General features: G+C 40.9%; 1 pseudogene; it reads left to right on the top strand.

Annotated features, from left to right (window-relative positions):
* Positions 1-9,461: 9,461 nt before the first annotated feature.
* LOC118849919 lies at positions 9,462-9,805 on the top strand (annotated as a pseudogene).
* The last annotated feature ends 12,018 nt before the right edge of the window (positions 9,806-21,823 follow it).

The following is a 21,823-nucleotide window of genomic DNA, read 5'->3' as shown; positions in this document are numbered from 1 at the left end:
CAGTTTTGCTGTGCATAGGTGATCCTTGATTGTAATCCTAGCTCTTTAGCCCTCTGGAATATCATATCCCAAGCTCTCCAATTCTTTTAATGTAGAAACTGCTAAATCTTGTATTATCCTGACTGTGGCTCCACGATATTTGGATTGTTTATTTTTTGGTTGTTTGAAATATTTTCTTCTTGATCAGAGAGCTCTGGAATTTGGCTATAATATTCCTGGGAGTTTGTTTTTGGATCTCTTTCAGGAGGTGATCCGTGGATTCTTTCCATTTCTGTTTTATCCTCTGGTTCTAGAATATCGGGATAGTTTTCCTTAATTTCTTGAAAGATGTCAAGGCTCTTTATATCATGGCTTTCACATGGTCTAATAATGCTTAAATTCTCTTTCCTGGATCTGTTTTCCAGGTCAGTGTTTTTCCAATGAGATTTAGTATCTTCTGTTTTTTCATTTCTTTTTTATTGTTTATCCAGTTCTAATTTTTAAGGAATTATTTTCTTCAGTGAGCTTTTGTACCTCTTTTTCAACTTGGTCTATTCTGCTTTTCAAGGCATTACTCTTCCCACTGGATTTTTGTGCTTTTTTTAGCATTTGGCTTACTCTGTTTTTAAAGATGACGTTTCTAACTGTTGACTGTTCTCATGATTTTCTTGCATCCCTCTCGTTTCTCTTCCTAATTTTTCCTCCATCTCTCTTACTTCATTTTTAAAATCCATTTTGAGCTCATCCATGGCCTGAGACCATTTAATGTTTTTCTTTAAGGCTTTAGATGTAGGAATTTTGACTTTCTTATTCTCTGTGTTTGTGTTTTGATTTTCCTTGTTACCATAGTAACTTTCAATAGTCAGAATTTTTTCAGTTTTCTGATTTTCCAGTCTACATCTTGACTTTTAACTCTATGCTAAAATGGGGCTCTATTTCCAGGGTGGAGGGCACACTGTCCCAAGCTCCACATTTTGTTTTGGTGCAGCTGATTTCCTAGGTATTTCTGGGAACCTGTTATTTTTCTGTTCTTCCAAGATGGTGTGATCTAAGGAGAGGGGTGTTTACTATTCTGTACTGTGCACTGGTTTGTGAGAGACCACGAGCACTCTTTTCTGCTTGGGCACTGTGAGGAGGGTCCCCACTCCACTGCAGCAGCAAGCTCTGGTATCCTAGCGCTCCGAGAATGAGCAACATAACTGTGTTCTGCCTCTGGTGCAAGCATAGCGACCCTGTACTCTCCTGACCAGTTTTCTTACCCCTTCCGCTGATTTAGTTGCCCCTGAGGCCGCCTTCTGTTCTGCTGGGCCCATTCTCTGCCAACTATCTAAGTTGTCTTGGGCTGGAAAATTGTTTCGCTCTATCCTTTTGTGGGTTCTGCTGCTCTAGAATTTATTTTGAGATATTATTTAAAGGTATTTGGAGAGGTTTTGGGGAGAGCTCAGGGGAGACCCTGCCTTTTCTCCACCATCTTGGCTCCACCTCATTTAAAAAGCTTTTGATAGAATGTTTCAACATATTTGAAAGTATTTATACTTTAGACCTCATACTTGGAGAAGACTGTGGAAGTCTGCTGGAGGAAACAAACTGCATGTAAAATATAGGGCAACTATCTGGAGAGAAGGGAAATGGCTATTCTGCTGTCAGTAAAGTACTCCGAAACTCCCTTCTGTTAGGAAAAAGACAGTCCTGGGGCTGTTATGCCTTGTTAGCTGCTAAGTGAATTTTGTTCCATTTCTTCTTTGCTACAAGGCAAGGAAAACGGTTAAGTTGTAAAAAGGAGAGGGCTCTCAGATTGTTTAGCTGGGAGAGCTTAGAAGGCCAAGTTAGTTTTCTCCCTGGTGAAGTTGTAAATTGTCCGTTTTCTCCTCTTTTATACAAAGGCTGCTTTTAGCTGACCTATGTATATATAGCAACCTGCAGGAGAACGTTGTTGGATCCAGGCAATACAGCACCAATGGGAGTGATTGGACTACATTCACATGGGCCTTAGTAAAAGTCTTAGGTCAACATACTATGGCTTGCCACCGAAAACTTGCAGCCGTACTAATGCAAGGGTATAGTGCAATAGCCAGAATTTTATGTTGAACAGTCATGGATCCTCTGCAGCTTGACCTGTTGAAATAATGACCCCTGATTGAGACTGAGTCTATAGGCCTGGGTATTTGATGAGGGCTATAGAGCAACCATTGTTCACTGCTTCTAGGCTCCCAGATCAGAGGTCGGCGTCAGTGATTCAGATGTGAGGCCCTCCCAAGGAGGGCCTCATTGAACCAGGGAAGGTCAGGAGAGGGGTAGGAGGGGTAAAGAAAAGGTCATAGAGCATTGACTGTGGAGCCATGCTACTCAGCTTATCGATGTCAACCAAAGAACAGTGAATAAGCAGTAAATATCTAAGTGCCTACTAAGCTCTAGGCACTGTGCTAAGTGCTGGGGAAATAAAGAAGACAGAAGACAGTCCCTGACAGCAAGGAGCTCAATCTAATGGAGGCAACAAGCAGGTATGTGCAAATGAGCGATATAGAAGATGAATAGGAATGCATTCAAAGAGGGAAGGTGCTGGCATTAAGAGTAATTAGAAGAGGCTGCCTGCAGATGGGATTTTAGCTGGGACTTTAAGGAAGTGGTCAGCAGGTAGAGCAGAAGAGAGAGAATGTTTCAGAAATGGGGGACAGCCAGGGAAAATGCTCTCATAAATCACTTCCATTTCACAGTGGAACTAACTGTTAAGTAGGCTTACCTTCTGGGAAGGCCCCGACAGGTGGGTCTCCTAGGGCCATGCCACCTCATGATCATGGGCATTGGCATGTTTTGAGGCTGTGGTAGGTACAAAGACTAATTAATAGTCCATAAAGCTTTCTGCTTCAAGAGGGGAGGGTCCTGATAAACACAGTGCAGGTGGTACTGTTGTTGGCAGCGAGCTCTCCCAACAAATAACACGCGGGACCTAAGGTTTGGGGTAGAAATCAAGGGCTCAAAGAGTCCACGTGGCTAGGCAGACTTCACAGCTGCTGGCACAGTCTGTTGATTGAGCCTTTCCTCAAAAGTGGTTTATGTCCACTGATCCTGTGAATAGACTAGCAGAATACCTAGATTGGCAATGTGCTATGGCTAACACCTTGCTGGTTGCAAGCCCTCGGCTTCCTGTTAGATGATGGGAAGGGACGTACCGGGCATCATAACTTTCCCTTTCCCAGGTTTCCTTTTGTGGTCATGAAGGCTGTCTTCTGTGGCCGGAATGACACACTTAAATTTTTCTGAAGCACTTGAAGGCCATAGCTGTCCATCTTTCCTCAGTATTACCTGTGTCTGGATAAATATCCCCAGTTCCTGCACCTGATGCTTATGTGGCAAGAACTCAAGGCCTTTCACCATCCTGGTTGGAGATTTAACAAATTAATCAGATAAGGAAGGCACGGAGAAATCAGTCTCTTCTTATGGGGCCGTTGACCCATGGGAGCAGGGCCAGGCGTATGAGTGAAGGCCACAACTAGTGGTGAAAGGACAGACCTCAGCATGGAAAGGAAGAACTAGGGGTTGTCCCAGTGCTGTTCATCTTTAGTAGGCTCGTGAGAAGTCTGGTCATAATTTCTTCGGGTGCCTCAGGAAATGATTGTAGAAACAGAAAACCTAAACCTTATTATAATCTCACGAGAAAGGGCGTCATCACCACTGGCAGCAAGCTACTCTAAGTTCCAGTTTCCTATAAGTCAGGTGATTTCTTAGTAACTCAAGACTTAGGCCTAGCTGTCAGTCAGAAGCCCTGAGCCATTCTGATCACATTCAATTTATAGAAAGGTTGAGATTTAGATTTCGTGATTTCATGTGAGGTCCTCACTATTTTAGTCAATCCCCCCTCTCATTTGTTCATTGAGGAGCTGTCACATCAGTCTTGGTACATCTGAATTCTTCCCCTTAACTATTACCCCTTTTAGTAAATATGGGAAGAATTGATGGATGCATTGATAACTCAAAGGGGGCAGTTCCCTCCATAAATACAGATACAGAGACTCAAAGGAAAACAACAATGCAATCGCCAACGAAGTCCTCTGGTCCTTGGCATCTATCTGTTCCAGCCATTTCCAGCACAGCATCTCAGTATCTTCTTCCTCTTGTCTAATTGTAGGAACCAGCTTTCTGTCCATCCTCCTACAAAAGTCACCTTGGCACAATTTTAAACTACGATTTCTAATCCTTATACCTAATCATTTCATATTTTCAAAATTGGAACTTTTGACCAATTGTCAGTTTTAAGAAATTAACATCAGAACCCAGTTTCTTATATTTTACATTAACCCATTATTAATTCCCTCACCAGGAGGATAAGATTTCACTAAGGAATTAACAGGCTCCAGCACATACATAAATACATTAAATAATCAATTTTTAACACAATACATAGTCATGCCATGTTTCTTTGATGGCATTTACAAAATAAACCACAAGCCATCCTTCTTTTACTACTAATTGTAACAAATCTTTAGACAATCTTGATATTAACCAAATAATATTCTCACAAGCCCTTGACCTGATTGTCTCCATACCATTACCAAGAATTTAAAAGACCCTAACTTATACAAGACCCTATACAAGGCCTTTATAAACTACCCTAGGTTATACAGGAACACTAGTTCCAGTCCTATGGTAATCTAAGATGTTCCATATAGATTTGTTACTATACTTACAAAACCTTCTGATTATAGAAATTTGCCACCAAGAGATTAGGGACCTACATTAAGGGGATGATATTTTCCCAGCTTCCTGTCAACTCCAGGCAGAAGTTATGTCAAACTGCTTAAGGAAGTCAAGAGAGTCCCACCTCAGCACATGCAGAAGTTGCTCTCTAAACTTTGCCAAGAAATCATACCTGCTCTTTACAGGGCTTCTGGCATCATGGATCAGTGGCTCGGACAGCCTTCCTTGATACTCACATCTGGAGTTAGACTCAGAAAAACAGTTAACAATCCCATTGAGTCTTTGAAAAGCGAGTTCCAATAATCAGTTTAAGATAAGACTATAATCTCAAATTGCTTAAGGAACATCCTTAAAGTGAGCCTTAAGTAGCCTGCATACATTTCCTCTCTTATTCATAAAATCTTCCTATTAAGATCATAAGTTATTGCATTTGCATCAGTTTGCCAGGTTTTTCTGTTCTCTAACTACACCTGATCTGAAAGAATTATTCAAGAATTGAACCATATAAATATAAAAGGTTCAAACATTAACTTTATCTTTATATTTTTGGTGATGGAATAAATTCAAATCCAAACAACCACATTTAACTTTTCCCATTAATGCAAGGATATTCTACAACTTTTCTCTAAGGAACACTGAAATTATTTTCTCCAAACTGAAAATGTCAGATTTAATTTCGATAATTAATTACACCATTTGTCTTACTACCCTACTATCCAATTGCTCTTACATCACTTTAAAACATTTAAGGACCTTATTCCACATAGATACAAAGTAACTTTAAATCCCACCTTAGTCTATGGGGTAATGATTTAACCTTACATTTGTATTCTGTTTTCACAAACTTCTTTTCCCTTTGTCCAAATTATTCCTATTAATATTTAGAAGGAATGTTATCTTTCATGTAACTATATAAGAGTACCAATTTACCCAATCATTTGACTAAAAACAGCAAGATGGATATGTGTTTAGGGGTATGATCTTTTATTTTTCCAAGAATTCTCATTTTCTCAATAGGAATGCTACCACACCTAAGCCTTTTGCACAGAGGCAGAGTTTAGAAGTCTATTCTAATTTATGTATGTGTATATATATATATATATATACACATACATATATATATGTATGTGTATATATATATACACATATATACATATGTGTGTATACACATATATATACACATATATATACATATATACATATATTATATATATACATATATTATATATATATATATATCTATATATCACAATTCTTAGTCTAACATCTAGATTATAAGAAAAATTGCTTTTTCATAAATTCCCAACTCAATTCTTTGTTATTACAGAATTTCTGGATATCACAAAAGTTTCCAGATTTTCTATTCCCAAAACCTCTTGTACATAAAAATTACAAGAGAAGATCTCACAAACTCTTAGCTACCTATCTCACAAATGCTATTAAGTGATGGCAAAACAATTTTAACTAAACAGCTTTAACTTCTTCATCATCTTTCTCTGATATGGTTAAACCATACAAATTTAATGTCTTAAATATTTCCCATCAAATTAGGTGAATGCATTTTTAAGTCTCCTTACACAGGAAGTCACTCATTTCAGTACTAATACGTGGAGATTAAAAGTAATATTACTTGTTCATAACCAAATATAACAGTTTCAAACTATCAGATTTTCATCACACCCTTTTTAAAAGATCAATTTATATATATATATATATATATATATATATATATATTATATATATATGCCCATATATAATATATATATCAAAATTTAGACTTCACAAGGGTCTCTCCAATTTTATAGCCTAAGAGAACTCTTAAAAATACTATTTAGAAATAAGATGGCTTCAATTACATTTTCAGATTATCAAATATAGAAATTATTGATCCTATTACTTCTGGTATTTTATATTCCCTTAAATTTTATTTAGCACTCAACAGCTCTTCTTCTGGGTTTGGATTGTTCCTTACCCATGACTAACAATTTGGCAGATGAAGTTCTGTCTCCTTCCCCTGCCCTGCTAATTAGCCAGAAGGGGTGGCCACCTTCTCTCAGTCACTTGTTTGCCCCTCCAAGCCAAACTCCAGGGTCGAAGACCCAAAGACTCGTTTACAATCCCTCCAAGTAGGGCTCCAGGGTCAGACTACAATTTGGAACTCTGCACCAATTAATGACCCAAGCACTCACAAGATCTCGCTTCCCTCTGAGCTGTATGCATTCAACTTGCATGACTGCTCCAATTCCACGTGCTGCCTTCTCCCTTTCAGGTCGACACCCAGAGCATTTTTCACCTTCACTGCTGGCCGGCTATCAGTTTTGAGCACAATTGAAGTCACAATTTAAACCTGCAAACCCACCTGTTTTCTGCTTCTCTGAGTCCCTCTGTTCAGGTCCTTAGTCTGCTCTGAATGAAAGTCCTCGCCAGACTTGCGGACCACTGAGAATTCTCGGAGGGCACCTACCTGGGGTCAAGGTGAGGAGGGGTCGCTCAAGAATGGGTGAGGCCCCATGTTGGGTGCCAAAACTATGTGGGGTGAGACCACCGCCCCCAACAGCAATTAATATAAGAGTCAGAGGTCTCTCAAGGTAGAAATGGAAAACTTCTTTGTTACAATCTCACGCGAAAGGGTGTCATTACCACCAGCAGCAAGCTAGTAGGAGAGGCTGAGTACAGGAAGTAAAGGGTGATTATACACCCCAGCTCATTCCATCCTTCTCCCACCACTGACCTTCATCCTCATTGGTGGAGTTCAGGCTCACAATCTCACGAGAAATCTAACCCAGGAACAAGGACGTGCTAGTTTAGCCAATGCAAGCTCATAAAAACATCTTAATCCTTATTAGGTGAGGCTTGTGCTAAGGTGGTAGTGGGGAGGAAGTGAGTCCGGCTACTCTAAGTTCATTTTCCTGTAAGTCATGTGATTTCTTAGTAAGAGACTTAGGCCTAGCTATCAACTAGAAGCCCTGAGCCATGCTGATCCCCTTCGATTCACAGAAAAGTTGAGATTTAGATTTCATGAGAGGTCCTCACTATTTGACTCAGGCCAAACTCAGAACTGTGGAAATCCCCATGGATTTTAGATCTTTTCCAATCTTAGATGCATCAGAATATAGGTGTTATGGCTGGAAGAGCTGGGGCCTTGGTGCTACCTTTCAGATGCAGACAGATGGATAGAAAGATGGCAAGAAGTCTTCTGATGGAATGCAGTGCTCTTGGTGCTGAGGCTAATTCTCTTTAGCTTTCCCAGGACAATGATTTTCCCCCTTAATCCTTGGTGAAGCCTTTGGATTTAATCTTCATAGAACATTTCTTAAGATGTCAGTATATTTTGGTACTATATTTATTCATAAAACTTTTCTCAGTACATTTTGATTTTTGATGCAGAGCTCGAACCAGAGTTTCCATTCAAGCATTGAGTGAAGGTTGTAGTTTACATTTAAATTCCTTGGGGGCAGGAAGATTTCTGCTGGCTGGAGGGGTGGGGGGTTGAGGGAACTGTAAAAGAACAGAAGAGCCTAATTGATCTTATTAATTGGGTCAAAGGACAGATGCTGACTCAATTCTAGTTTGTGGCCACAAGATTGCTCTTTACAAGCCTGTAGAGAAAGCTCCAAAGGAGGCTGAAGGGCCCCAGCAGGATTGTAAGGAATTTGAATGAAAACAAAGGTTGGTATCAGTTGGCTTTGGTCTTTATGCTTTCTGGTTAAAAATTCAGTTCTTTTGCATATTTCTGAATTCTAGACCGAGACTCTTGGCCAAAAGCATCTGACACATTTAGAAAGAATAGGCCATGAGATTAGAATGTCCACTGTTCTGGAAATTGCTGCTTTTACCCAGTGGTGGGATTCAAATGATTTAGCAACCGGTTCTCCATGGGACTAAGCTGAGGTACTGCCTGCGCTGCTGAAGTGGCGGGCACAGGCCCCGTCCATCACCAACAACTGGTTTGCAGCCCGCCCCCCCCCATAACAACCAGTTCACAAAACTCACCCTAAAATATAGGTACTGGTTCTAACAAACTGGTGCAAAACAGCTGAATCCCACCACTGCTTTCACCCCAAATTGGGTGAAAAGAAGGAAGAGGAACTCTGAAAATACTATTTAGAAATAAGATGACTTTCAATTACATTTTCAGATTATCACATCTCTATCCTTGGCCCATTCCCACTCTGAATACTGGGTGAGTTTAACTTGAAAATTCGTTTGGGGATTTTTAGTAAGAAAGATACTAAGTATTTAAACCAATAACATTACATTACTTTTTGCTCACTAATTCCCAGCCCTTATATAGGATCACATTTCCACCATAATCTGATTCTTGATGCTGAGTTTCTGCTAAAACTACATTTTACAATGTTTTATCTTAATAGTAGGTAGCACTTGTGTAGCAAAACACCACAAACATCTCATTTGAACCTCATCACCCGCCTAATAGGTTCTATTATTTTTGTCTTACAGATGAGGAAACTGAGGCAGAGGGTATTACTTCCCCATGGTTACACAGCTAACAAATGTCTGAGGCAGAACTTGAATTCAGGCTTTCCTGTCTCTAATTCCAGGACTCTCATTGAAGCACCTAACAGTAGAGGTTATCAGTGGATAGATGTCAGGAATTCCTGAATGTGGATGGGGAAAAACTATCCTTATTTCAATCTTATTTGTTTACTTTTGCAATTCTGTGGTTTTTGTGCATTTAAATATTATTCTGAGAAGGAATGCACAGGCATAATCAAGATTGCTAAAATGGAGACAAGACCCCGACGCTGAATTCTGGATCAGACAAGATGGCCAGGCTGCCCCAGAGGATTATTAAGGAAACCCAGCATTTGCTGGCAGATCCCTTTCCTGGAATAAGAGCAGAACCAGATGAAAGCAATGCAAGTTATTTTCATGTGGTCATCATAGGCCCACAGGATTCCCCCTTTGAGGGAGGGACTTTTAAACTTTTAACTATTTCTTTCAGAAGAATACCCAATGGCTCCTAAATAAATGGGTCCTCCAGCATTACAGATCTGCACAGTGCTATTCCCAATCCAAATAATCCGTTACAAAATGATGTAGTGGAGAAGCCCAAGCCATAGAAATAGCCAGAGCAGGGACTAGGCTAGATGCCATGAAAAATATTTAAATTCAGTCTCAACATCAAGTGTGTATCACTTCTCCTGTTGTGCCTTTTTGTGTGCATTTAATGGACACAGTCTTAGAAACACTACAGAATAAAAACCCAGCCCATTCAGTCCTTTGATGATTAAACGCACATTAATAAGTCACTGTCTTTTCCTGATTCACAGTTGCAATGCAGGAGCAGAGGCTGGAAGTATCATCTGGATTGTTGTGAAATTGTTTAAAAGCCGTGACCCAGCTCTGCTTTTATTCATTTCTCCCTTCGTGATTTAAGTATCAACCCTGTGAATGATAGTACAGTTATCCCTTCCACTTTGCAACTTTCTCCATCACAGTTTCACTGTGTCACGGGCTGGCTTAAGAAATTAAATGGAAATTTGGGGGGAGTTTTGTGACAGATGACATGTGAAGGCCAGTGGATGACACAGAATACATAAACAAATATTTGTGAGAAACGTGGTTTTGGCGATCACTGGACTTCCTAGGCAGGGCCAAAGTCCTGAAGAAGAACCCTGTGATAATCCCTAGGGAAGGCTGTACAGACCACAGGACTCCCAGAAGAAGACCAAGTGGTAGCCATCCCTTAATCTGTGGGGATCACAGGGCCTCCTAGGGGTCAGACCCTAAGGAAGACCCAAGTGATGGCCCCTTAGGATGGCAGTAAGATCACAAGGCTCCCGAGACAGGGCCGGAAGTCCCATGTGATGTCCCCTTAAGAAGGCCATGCAGACCACAGGGTTCCCCAAGGGAATCCAGAATGGTAGCCCTCTTAACACCACAGTGGGGATCACAGGACACCCCAAGACAAGATCCAGGAGTAAGCCTGGCGAGCTTCCGCTGCCTGTTGCTTCCCTTCACTTGACCTTAGGAAAATCCATGTGATTTGCCCATTCACACCCAAAGAATTCAGGACCAGAGTGGGCAGAGGAAGGCATTTTATTACGCTCCCCGGGAGAGCAGGTGTAGTGCTCGAGGGAACACTCACACTGATACAGCTGCAGGAGCAGGGGTAACCATTCCCTCCACTCCTGCTAGAGTCATGGTTAGTTTACAATCTTTGTTTTTTACATAGTTTTCCTAGGTTATATAGTTTACATAAATAGGGTAATAAGGATACAGAAGCAAAAGTAAAGTTAATTAGATTTTCCTTGTCTTAGTTTAGGATTAAACTATATTCTTTTACTTCCCCTACTTTCCCTCTTTAACATATGCAAATGATGCAAATCAGTAGGCCTGGATTCTTGACCAAGACCAGACCCTAGATAAGCTTGAACAGGTTCAAGTGGGTTTGGCCTCTCTAATCCCCCAGACTGCCTTCTCAAAAAGTATGCACATGAGTACAAGCCTCTGACCTCTCACCTGACCGACCTTGAGGCCTGGTCTCTGCTAAAGCTGGGGTGGGGGAGGGCAGGGAAGCACACCTTTACTTCTGTGGAAACAAAACTCCTCCTCCCATTTCTTACATATTTAATCCAAATTTTACAATAAGGTATTGTAAACACCCCATAAAAGAAGAATTCGGACTTACTCTCTTTATACAGATTTTCCAGATCTCAGGGATGCCACACTCTCAACCCTCATGATGTGGAAGGGATAACTGTAGTTGTAGGGTAGTTGCAGAGGTGTGTCTTTTCTCGTGGGCTCTTTTTCCATTTGGAGGATGATGCTTATTGCATTGGTTAAAGCAGCTAACCAGTCGTACTCTATAGCCAAGTCTAACTCCTTAGACTCTGTAGATGAACAAGCTTGGTTGTTTGAACAAAAATGGGAACATTAAGCAGCACAGCCCTCATTAATATTGTGATTTCTGCTGTCAAGTGTAGGAACCTCACTTCAAGAAAAGTTTGTGACCATTTTGTATGGCTTGTCAGGAAACTTCTGTAAATTTTATGTTTCAGTAAAATATTTTTTGTAATTCTAAAAAAAAAAAGATTGCCAAAGGAATCCATGGCATAAAAGTTACTGATAGGCTATCTAGTCTTATTTCCTCAGTATGGGAATCCCTTCTATCAGTTAGCAGCAGGTGAGATTACATGGCTAGATAGGTATTGCCCCAATAGATGAAACTTAGGGGAGGGCATTTTTCTAGCTGTCCCTGATTTCTACTTTCATGATCATTCCATACCAATCTTGGCTGTCCATCAATAGCATAAACTTTATTTTAGGTGAACTGTTTACATAACATTCAGGCAGTCTGCCGTTAACTATCAAAAAAAATTTTAATTTGGTAAATACCTCAAGAGGTGGAACATAGTATAGTCTATGGTATGATGAAGTCCAAAGTAAGTTTAACATGAAGCCACCTCTTGGAAGCCAGTAGTGGGATAAATTAAGCCAACAAGACTTAAAATTGCTTTGGGCTGTCAAGTATTCAGGAAGACAGTGCACAGAATGGGGTGGCAGGGGGAGGACACAGACATGCCACATGTTGGCAAATATCCTGGCTAAACCCTGCCTCTTAAAGTGGAATGAGAGAACGGTGCTCCCAGGGAAACAGCAAAGGGTTTGAAGTCAGGACCCAAGTTCAAACCCAAGATTTGCTCTTTAATACCCTTTGGATGTTGGATTGGGACTTGGGATGAGAGAAGGCAAGCCTCCATACCTGCTCCAGAAAAACCCTAAAGTTTACACAACATATCCAATAAGAAAACATATGTAGTAAGTGTTTGCTCCCACCCATAATTGCACTGAAGGTCAGTCAGAAGCCCCAGGGCAATTAGAAAGGGTGCCGCCAGCAGCATAGCTGGAGCAGAAGGCTCCCCAGAGAAGGCCTGGGCAAAGTGAAGACAGAAAGAATCCACTGGTGACTTATATAAACTGCAGAAGAACAAGTCCCAGGAATGCCACAACTCAAATCCAGTTTTCTGGCAACAAAGAAAAAATACTGCAAGCATCTAGAAAGAAACATTTCTGCTATCCAAGATACATAGTCATAATTGCACAAGTCTTGAGAGCCAAGTGACATCATAGTGTACAGAGCACTGGATCTGGAGTCAGGAAGACCTGAGTTCAAATCCAGCTTCAGACACTTACTAGCTGTGCGACCCTGGGAAAGTCAGTTAACCTTTCTGTTTCTTTATCTTTTAAATGGGGATAATGGCAGCTCCCATTTTCCAGGGTGATTGTGAGAATCGAATAAGATAATTGTTCAGTACTTAGCATGGTGCTTAGGGTCAAATGTTTGTGTCTTTCATACTAAAAACAAAAGGAATTCTTGGAATTCAATATTCTCAGAGGCAAGAGAGATAGGTTAACAACAGAGAATAACAGCATAACCCTACAAGGAAAAAAATGATCTTTGAATGGAATAAAGGAACTTTAGGGATTTCTGGTGAAAATTCCTGAACTGAGTAGGAACTTTGAAATACAAACACGAGAGACAAGAGAAAGTGAGAAAGGTAAATTTATTTGAGGAATTGAAAGGAACCATATGAAGATGTAGTGCTAACATTCTAACTGGGAAAAGAAATATGTTCCTTCAGAAGCTTAATGTTTTCATTGAGGGAGAAAAAAAGAAGAAAAACTAGATCCCTCAGGGGGTAGATGAGTTGTTCTGCGGTTTGAAAAGGAGTGATAGGGAGGAGATAGGCAGACTACACTAGTGTAGAAAAAAGAATGGATCAACAGATCTGTCATTTACTCTACTGGGATATATGAGAAGACAACCAAGGAGGATGAGGTGGGGGGAGGGGGTGGGCATCAGATGGATCTCATAGAGAAGGTTAAATGCACCAATAGTTGGGTGTGAAAAGAAGTAAAGCTCAAAAGTAAAATAAATAAGAGAAAAATTAACTTCCTGATCCTGAAGGAGGTATTAAAAAGGGGGGGGGGAAGAAAAAAACTAGAATCTAAGGAAGTGCTTTGGATTGCCTTTTAGACTTTTGAGAAATGGCTGAAAAGATTGTATGTGAATGTGATGCAATTACTGTTCAATTTCAGAGAATTCTGGGTTGTATGAACTGACATAGTAAGTGAGGGAAGGAAGACTAAAAGCATGTATACTTCAACTGCAACATTGTAAAGAAAACCTATTTTGAGAGACTTAAGAATGCACATTGCCCTCCTGACCCAGAAGTAAGGGTCACACTATTCAGAAAGAGAGACTGTTTTTGGACCTGGCTACTGTGTGGGTTTGTCTTCCTTGACTATGTTTATTACGAAAGGACAAAAGGTTTCCCCCCCCCCCTTAGTTTTTAATTTGTGCAGAAGGGATCTGCAGAGGAGGAGGAACTAAATAGAGATACCAAAAAAGAGAGGGGTTATTGAACTATTTTTAAACATACAGAAAGAAACTAAGAAGGAAGCAGAAACAAGAACACCTGGCAAAGAATCTTGTAGAACTTACTACACTCTTGAAACCAAGGACCATGATGTGAAGGCTCATCTCATAGAGAGTCCTCTATTGCGTTCTTTGTGTGTAGGGAGATAGTCTTTTTTTTTAGTGTTTTTAAGTTCATAATTTTAAAACATAAAAACAAATTAAGGGTTTGGGCTAAATCTTTGATCTGTCAGTGGGAATTCATCCGTTAAATACGGATAACAGTACTTGTACTATCTACTTCACAGGCTTGTTGTGGGGCTCAGATGAAATAAAGCACTTTCGCCAATCTTGTAGTACTAGATGAATTCAGCAATTATGATTATTACACCTGCTGCCCATAGGGATATGATTTCTCTTAGTTAACCCCTAAAGCTGCGGATGTCAGAGGTGTTTTTTCTTAAGCAAATCCCTGTGATTCACCATTTTATTTTTGGTTAGGAGGAGTTTGGGTTTCTGGATTCTGCCCTTCAAATAAGCTGATTAGTGTAGCCAAGGACTGATGATGTTTTAATTATTTAAAGTAGATTTTCTTTGGGATGAAAATGACCCCAGATGTCCGACACTAAACCAGCTTTCAATGCTGAGCTCGGAAGAATGAGATACGTGTTGTCACCATGTGGTCAGTTCATTTTCTGAGCCTGGAACTAGGAAAGCAAAAATCTGATTCCTGTTCACTGAATAGCTAACTGCAAATGTTTACGCTTCTTCCTGGTCTCATAATACCTTGGTTGAAAGTGTAGGATCAGTTGATTGATGAAAGATCAACCATGAGAATTAGGGAGGTGAAGGGTGAGATAATATGTGCCCCTCCCCCTTCCATTTCCCCTATCCTCAGACTATTCCTCATACACAGTTCCTGCATAACCTTACTCCTAGCTGTTCTTTAATCTAGTCTCATGCTCCGTCACCTCCATGTATTCGTACGAGGCCTCCCCTTGCCTGGGAATCATTCTACCTTTTGAGTATATTCTTTTCGCACAAGGCCTAAGGCAGTTGTTTCCTCCTCCATGATTTCTGCCTCCTGAAACGTCCTTATCAGCTACTGTGTAGATGCCATGGAGGCTGAGCAGACTGCTGTCACTGACAAAGCTTTTAAGACATCTTACACATACACACCAAAATCCTGCTCCCATATCTCCTTGTGACGCGGAGGTTATCCTGTGTCCTGAAGGTACAGCATAAACCTTTGAAGGTTCTACCGTGCTAGGAAGGCTATAGGAAGGACCTCGGTAATAGCCTAGTGTATCAGCGAGGCAATAATCACGACGTAGATGATGGCTCTGTAGCACAAAGCATACGAGACTCTCCACGCAGTAAACCATTCATTCAGATACCAGAGAACCAATCTATCAGGACAGTAAAACATTCCATACATAATATCACAACATGGAGCCTTGCCAACCCAAAGCCTCTCCCATGTCCTGCTGGGGTCTTCCTAAAGACCAACTCACAGTACAGCTAAGTCAGCCTGTTCAGTTCTAACAATCACAATGGCGGCCATTAGCAGCCATAATGCATGTGCGCTCTCTCAGAGCATTTCCTGTGACATAACTCCTTTTCCTGTCAGGAAGCTCCTCCTACCACATGTGACTTAGGCTTCCTGTGACATAAGCAGGTCACATGGCCTATTAATGGGTGGGAAAGATCTTCAAATCTAAAATGCTCTTACACCTAGGTAACTGTGGAGAAGCACATCAGTGAACTTTGCCAACTAATGACCGATTTTTGTGGTTATCAAAACCTATGAAACAAAAGTTTTAAATGGCCTTCAGGCCCAAGGGGCCACATGAACAGTAAGTTTTATACTTAGTACTGAGACGCATCCCATCATCTTTCTGGACCCATAGAGTGGACTGGAAAGCTCCCCTTGTTCTGCCATCATCTTCATTACCCTGTGGAATCAATGGGACAATAGGCACCACACTTTACCATTGAGGATTTTTCTTCATAGAGGTGTCTCCACAGTCCTAGCCTTGAGTGGGAAGCCATTTATTGATGCCCTCTATTACTAGGGCATGAATGTGAGGAGTTGGCCTCCCAGGCTCTTTCCTCTAAGCCAGGGCTGCTTAAACTTTTTCCACTCGAAACTCCTTCAACACTTCTTCAGCTGTGGGTCATGACCCACAGCTGAAGAAGTGCTGCCTAAGCCGTGTCATTCTTACCCCGCCTGGCCCTTGGGTGTGTCAAAAAGAGCCTGTGCTTGTCTAGCTCAGCTTCCATGCTGACACTGCCATTGAACTTCTACTCTCCTCCTCTTGGACCCTGTGGATTTGGTTTGGATACAGCAACTGCCTCGACACCACCTCCCCATTTGATCTGTCTACTGGGTGTTTGATGGTGGTTTTTCTGTCCTGTGTTCCAGTCCTCCATCTGCATTGGAACCTCTCCATTTCCTTTTCCCAGAAAGGAGAGGGTTCTGTTTGTACTTTAGACTTAGCCCAACCATGGGCTTCGTGTCCTAGCCAGGGCCTCCCCCAGGGACCTATCAGCTCCTTAATTTGAATCATACTTATCTGTACCTGTAAGAACATTCCATCAATTCCATTTCCTGCTTTAGAGCGGAGAGTGTCATTTTTTCATCTTTGTATCTCTAACACCTTGCACAAAGTAGTGGCTTGATAAATGCTAGAACTGAATTGAAACCCAACTGAAAGATATTCTGAAGGGGTGGGGGGGTGGGGGTGGGGATGAAGTAGCTTCCTCATGCTTGCTATATCAATTATACCAAGTGCAGAGGGTTTTTCTTTTTTCTGAATAATATATATATATATAAGCCTCACCACCAATGGAGCTTAGGAGAATTAGCAGAAGTACTAATGGGTAAGGGTTCCCAAGGGGTTATGATCACATATTCTGGGGCATGAAAATTCAACTGTAACAAATCATATCTGGTTTCCCTATAGTTGATCTTTCAATTTTCCATTAATGATGTTGACTTTCTTTGATAATTATTATTAGTCCATTAGCCCCCACACCACTTTTCCATAGCTTTCCCACAGATGGATCTTTATATGATTGGTCCTCCTATGAGGTTGGCCCAAATGCTGAGCATTTTCCACACTTCCCAGGGCAGCAAAGTCAAAGCCTAGTTTTATTTGTACAGACTTTACAAGAAGACTCTTCCATTCCTAGCAAACTTTGTGATAGCCAAATGGAAAAAAAATCATGCTTTTCTGAAACAAGGCTAATATTTTCCCTTGAGGTGTAGCAATAGCATCATTTGTATGGGAAGCGGGATGTTTATTTGTTCATAGTTTCTCATCACAGGGAGGGTAGACGTACATTACATGGGACAGATGAAGGAGGTTGAGCTGTTCCTTGTTAATAGAGTGCTAAATTTCATGCCATGCGTGTGTTTTATTGTTCTTTTTTATTGCATTTTTAAATTTTTTTTAAGAATGGATATGTTATTTTAAAAGAGTGTACAAATGTACATTTAAAGAGAGAACAAAAATTGTACCTGTTCAGGAGCACACTTCAATGACTATTAGAGATATTTCAGTGGCTGTTGGTATGGGGAAATCAAGTATTTCAAGGATCTTTAATTCCTGCAATGAAACCAGAGTAATTTCACCAAAGCACCAAGGAAAGTACAGGTGAAAATAAAAAACAGTATCAAGAACTAATGAACTAATGCTGCTAATCCTCAGAATTCAAGCGAAAACCTTCAGCAGGACCTGGCAGACTTGAGTGGATTATTCTACAGTGGGCTTACTGAAGTTAGAAGACCAACTTAAAAACAAAAGAAGAGCTCTCAACTTTCTCTGAAGGGAAAAAGAATTCTTGTTCTAGACAAGATAACACAAAGACTGTGGTACATAATTGGGAGGGTAGAGGGAGGAGGAATGGTAATATTTACTGGTGACTTCCAACTCTTCATTCAAGGCTATACCAAAGCCATGGTCAGATGATTTCCAAATAAGCCAGCCTATGTAACATATAGGCATCCTCATCAGATTGTAAAAACATCACTGCTCAAAAAATATTTTGGTGATTTTTTGTTTCTAATGAGTCTAAAGTCTCATTCCTATGGGGAATAACAAACTCAGATAAATATGAGAAGCAGAATATTCTGTAATTAATGACCTCACACCAAGAAATTTATCTAGGAGATAGAGAGAAAAGCATGCTTTAGTGGCCTGGGAACTTACCTGATTTAAACCCTACTGAAAACCTATGATATAATCCAGGGCTGTCCAAAATGTGGCCTGCAGTGCAATTCATGGGCCCACCTACAAGCATAGAAATTTACATAAATACTTCAGTAAACGAAGCAGAGCTACCACAGAGCTCTCACTAAAATGGCAAATCAAAATATATTGTCTATTCTTTAAAAAGAAAACTAAGGTTGGACAGCCCTAGTATAATCAAAGCTAGACTTGGAAAAATGGGCTCTTTGTCAAAGATAATAGCTACTGTGACAGCAGAGGTGTGTATGCTGGAGACAACTTGAACTACTTTGTGAGAGCCAGTTGTTAAATTTTCAGTGTGAGCTTTTACGCCTGGGCTTGATTTATGTTTTTAGTCTAAGAAAAAAATTAATAATGAAAATTAAACTTGAAATTGGTTTGGGCGTGCTTTTTTTTCAGAGAGCCACTTGTTAAATATTTACAAGCACACCCCTGGAGTGTCAAAGTCTTGTGAACTCAATGCCCAGTGGTATATAAAATATTTGTGGCCAAAAGACACCTTGTATCTTTATAAGTGTTTAGAGGATTATTGTATGTCAATAATTTTAATTATCATACTTTGTCCCCCCCTTAATTTGCACTACCACATCAGTAAGTTGATCTAATAGTTTAGATACTTGATAAATGCTTACTGTTTGGTTCCAATCCTAAATTTCTTTTAAGTAGAGGTTTACTACTCTGCATTTAGAGTTTTCCAAAATGTACTCCTCAAAATGGCCACCATAAGGGAGGTTCTGACTGAATGCAATACTTTCTCAAAGCAAACCACTCTGCAGAAGGAAATGGGTGGCCACACTGCCCATCCATCTCAATCAGCACACAGGAGGTGCCTCACTTTCAGGTGTGTCTGTGCCAATCTGTGGCATTGGTTAAGTCACTTTAACCTCCCTGAGCTTTAGGTTCCAAGTCTACAAAATGAGCATCTTGGCTTGGACGTCCTCTCAAAGGTCTCTTATAGTTCTGAGTTCTGATTCAACCACAAGAGCCATGGCGAGCCTTGCCATTTTGCACCTGATAAAATGGAACTAAAGGGAATTCAAGTGATTTCCCTTGAGCTACGCACAGCATGCTTGTCTCACAGCCAGGGATCCAAACTCCCAGTCTTTGTATTTCCCTTCTATTGCTTAGAAACACCCATGTGTTTACAGTTAACACACACCTGCTCCTCAGGGTGGGGCATTTTCTTTTTTTTCCCTCTTCATCTTTTTACAACTTAAAATTGTTAGATCAGGTTGTATGTGGAGTGTGTAAATTTCCTTGAGTCTAGGCAGTTGGTACTATTGGCAACCTGCAACATGAAATCTTAAGGCCAATCAAGTCACCTGCTGGTGTTTGATATGAGCATACCCACACTTTGCTGACCTTGGGATGAGGGGGTGGCTTTCAGAGGCTCTTCTGGCAACCTTTGGCTGTATGCTATGCTTGGTATGATCAGGGGTTTGGCCTCTCGCAGAGAATCACACCTTCTTGTAACACTCAATAGTGATGCCTGGGCTGATTCTCCATCAGCAAGAAAATCAGTGAATTCACTGTAGAAATTGTGTAGAGTGTTGCATTTCTCTCCAAATTGAGGAAGTATTTGGGCTAGGACACGGAAAGCTGTCCCTGCTCCTCCCAAATGGAAATTGGTGAATTGAAGGAACTTCTTGGCATCCAGTTGAGGCTTGGAAAATGTCTCGCCAGTGAGCAAAGTTGATTCTTAAGAGTTTTTATGAGCTATCAGTAAGTCTGATGGAATTCTAGGTTTGGGGCCAGATGGGAGCATTGAAGTATCCTCCAGCACAAAGTGTCAGGATGGGTGGACAACTATCATGCTTCTTGACAAAGGCATCATAGACTGCTGCACTGGATGGTTGTATGTTGCGGGCCCCGGCCTCGCAACTTTCTCGGGGTTCCCCCCAAGACCGAGGCCTTTGCCTAGCAAAAGGCCTGATGTCATGGACAATGTATGGGGCGGGAGCCGAAGGATGGTGAATGACTCCAATTTATTCAGGATAGCAGCAAACTTTTATATCTTTAGTGACGTAGGTGCATTCTTTGGTTACGTGGGTAAAAAGAACAAGTAAAATCAGGACATCTGGGTGCTAGGACCACCCTGATTCCGACTACTCTTCTCCCATACCCTTCCCGTGCTCTCCCGAAGCTCCCTGCCGACAGGCAGTCCAAGTAAAGAACCGGAAGTTCCACATGCTCTGACAAGCCAGGCAGAGAACTGGAAGTTCCACGTGCTCTGACAAGCCAGGCAGAGAACTGGATATTCCATGTGCAACAAGGGCAAGACCCTTCCTCCTGGTCCCTTCCTGTTCCTCTCATATCACAGGGCCCCAGGTTTACAGGCCCTGGACACAGAGGTCCAAGGAGGGCAGGGGTCGGCTCTAACTTGCCCCGTTACAGTTGCATTTTGCAACCATTTCGGCACACATCTTTCTTTTTTTTTCCAATTTATTTTATTTATTTAGTATTGATATTTATTTACTATATTAATAATCTTGATTTCCACAAGATTTTGAGTTAAAATTTTCTCCCCATTTCTACCCTCCCCCCACTCCAAGATGGCATATATTCTGATTGCCCCATTCCCCGGTCAGCCCTCCCTTCTGTCACCCCACTCCACCACCCCATCCCCTTTCCCCTTAGTTTCTTGTAGGGCAGGATAGATTTCTATGCCCCATTGCCTTTATGTCTTATTTCCCAGTTGCATGCAAAAACAACTTTTTCTTTTCAGCATCTGATTTTAAAACTTTGAGTTGCAAATTCACTCCCCTCTTCCATTCCCACCCACCCTCCCTAAGAAGGCAAGCAATTCAACATAGGCCACACGTGTATCATTATGCAAAACACTTCTACAATACTCATGTTGTGAAAGACTTACTATATTTCCCTCTATCCTATCCTGTCCCCCTGTATTCACTTTTTTCCCTTGACCCTGTCCCTTTTCAAAAGTGTTTGCTTTTGATTACCTCCTCCCCCTATCTGCCTTCCCTTATATCATCCCTCCACCTTTTTATCCTCTTCCTCCTACTTTCCTGTGGGGTAAGATACCCAACTGAGTATGTATGTTATTCCCTTCTCAAGTCAAAACTGATGAGAAGATTCACTCATTCCCCCTCATCTGGCCCCTCTTCTCTTCCAACATAACTGCTTTTTCTTGCCACTTTTATGCGAGATAATTTACCCCATTCTATCTCTCCCTTTCTCCCTCTCTCAATATATTCCTCTCTCATCCCTTAATTTTATTTTATTTTTTTAGATCTCATCCCTTCATATTCAACTCACCCTATGTCCTTTGTCTATATATATGTATATTCCGTTCAACTACCTTAATACTGAGAAAGATCTCATGAATTACACACATCATCTACAAAACAGTTCAACTTTAGTAAGTCCCTTATGATTTCTCTTTTTTGTTTACCTTTTCACGCTTCTCTTGATTCTTGTGTTTGAAAGTCAGATTTTCTATTCGGCTCTGGTCTTTTCACTGAGAAAACTTGAAAGTCCTCTATTTTATTGA

This window comes from Trichosurus vulpecula, chromosome 5 (assembly GCF_011100635.1).
Source record: "Trichosurus vulpecula isolate mTriVul1 chromosome 5, mTriVul1.pri, whole genome shotgun sequence".
Lineage (NCBI taxonomy): Eukaryota > Metazoa > Chordata > Mammalia > Diprotodontia > Phalangeridae > Trichosurus > Trichosurus vulpecula.
This window is presented reverse-complemented; position numbering and strand designations above follow the sequence as displayed.